This window comes from Montipora capricornis, chromosome 11 (assembly GCF_036669925.1).
Source record: "Montipora capricornis isolate CH-2021 chromosome 11, ASM3666992v2, whole genome shotgun sequence".
NCBI classification, from domain to species: domain Eukaryota; kingdom Metazoa; phylum Cnidaria; class Anthozoa; order Scleractinia; family Acroporidae; genus Montipora; species Montipora capricornis.
Window position 1 is genome coordinate 6,144,432 of NC_090893.1, and position 2,102 is coordinate 6,146,533.

The following is a 2,102-nucleotide window of genomic DNA, read 5'->3' on the forward strand; positions in this document are numbered from 1 at the left end:
GTGTACTCTGTATGTACAACACAAAAGTAGTATCATAAGTTAACAGTATATGGTATTTGATATTTAAGGTGGCTCAAACAGTTTTCAGCACTTCCATGAGACCTTGTTATTGGAAGCATTGACACTACAACACTTTATCACGTAACAGCAATGTATGTTATGGTACCATGTGAAACATCAATTATTGCTGAACAAAATGCAGTCATTTTTGTGATGTAACAAGTTACCATGGCAACAGGAAAGCCTTGCAAAAACACCCTTTATTTTGGCTGTAGTTGCTCATAGCCAATTTTTTTATTACACGCAAGTGATCAACAGGCCAAGATGAAACTCTCTGCAGAGTTTAAAAAAATTCTGTGAAGCGGATTCAGAGCTATCTTAAATTTTCAGTTATTTAAGGTGGCTCTAAATCTGCTCCACACATTTTTTTGAACTTTGCAGAAAGTTTCATTCTGGCATGCTGATTACATTTAAGAAAAAAAATTGTGGGTCACCAACTTCATTTTTGGGATATGCACAGCTAAAGCCAAAAATATGGGGTGTTGTTGCAGGGCTTTCCTTTTGCCATGGTAACAAATCTTTTTCAGCAATAATTGGTGTTTGACCTGGTACCATAACATTACTGTTAAATGATAAAGTGTTGTAGAGTCAATCCTTCTAATAAGAACGTTTCTTTCAAGTGTTGAAACTGAAATGCACCACCTCAAGTGACAGATAGTTAGTCTTTGTTGTTGTTTTGCAACGTAAGTGTTGTTTCAATGTAATCTCCTAAGGATTGTTCTTGATTATATAATTTTGCCATAAAAAAAAACATTTTACTTTGGTTTTCTCTGAAAATTTTTTTTGGGGAAAAATGCCACTAAAATGCTCGAATAGTGCTCAATGCATTTGTCTCACTAAAATGCTCAAAAAAATTGTCGCATAATGAACAAAAGCCAACATCTGACAACAAATCATATGACAGACTTGAGAAAATGCATAGAGGCTCACTGATACTTACCCCAGATTACCCATTTAGACTGCCTATCATTGGTTTACTGCACCTTTCAATAACATGCAGACTCTTAAATTGAAAGGTCAACCGACAAATGCGTTTTTCGCTAGGGTCAATCAAACGTTCGGCGGCTCCTCCGAGCTTCCGACTACTGTGGAGTGCGCAGTAATCAAATCACATTGTTAAGCCCACCGTTCAGTCAACATAGTCAGAAGCTGGGAGGAGCTGCCAAACATTTGATTGACGGTAGCAAAAAAACGCATTTGTTGGTTGGCCTTTGAATTTAATAGTCCGCACGTTATTGAAAGGCAGTAAACCTGTAGGATCAATGATATCATGTTATAAACTTTAAAAAGGGATGCTTACAATGGTGGCTCACACATAGCTTTGCAGTCAACACTATTTAAGGTTGTACAAGCTTATGTCTCTTAAGTGATATCTGTACCCACTAAACCTTTTAGTACCATAAGGAATAAATAGTTATTATTACTGCAAACCGAAACCTGAAGTGTGCATACTGGTGTTTCAGTCAAAGAACATCTAAAATTTAGACTGTTCACACTAAAGGTCTGTTTGTGTACAAGGGCAATGCAAGCTAAAATGAATTACAGCATACCTCGGTATTTTCTCTTTTAATGCATACACACGGCAATGACATGTACAGGAAAGAGTGGAGAGTTATTACACAAGGAACCAGTGCATGTACATTGTATACAAGCTATTTTGAGAAAGGTTGTCGGAAAAAAAAGTTCACGCGACAATCCTGAAACGTATTGTGCGTGATATTAAGTGCCCTGATATTCAAAAAAATTTAAAACAATCTTAATCGCGGACACTGATATAAGTTAGCGAGTTCTGAATGAAAGTAACAAAAGTACCTTCTACAGCTACAGTCGTTAGCACAGTGTATTGATCATCTCCCATATTACCTTTCGGGATTGTCGCGTGCACTTATTCTTGACAAACTTTCTCGAAATAGCTGTACATAAAGCATAGGCTAGTTTACATGAACTTGATTTGGTACTTGTCAATTACCAGACACTTAGTACATTTTTGCAAGCACAGAGCTGACTAGTCCCCCGCCTCGCTTTGGAGAGCTCTCTCACAG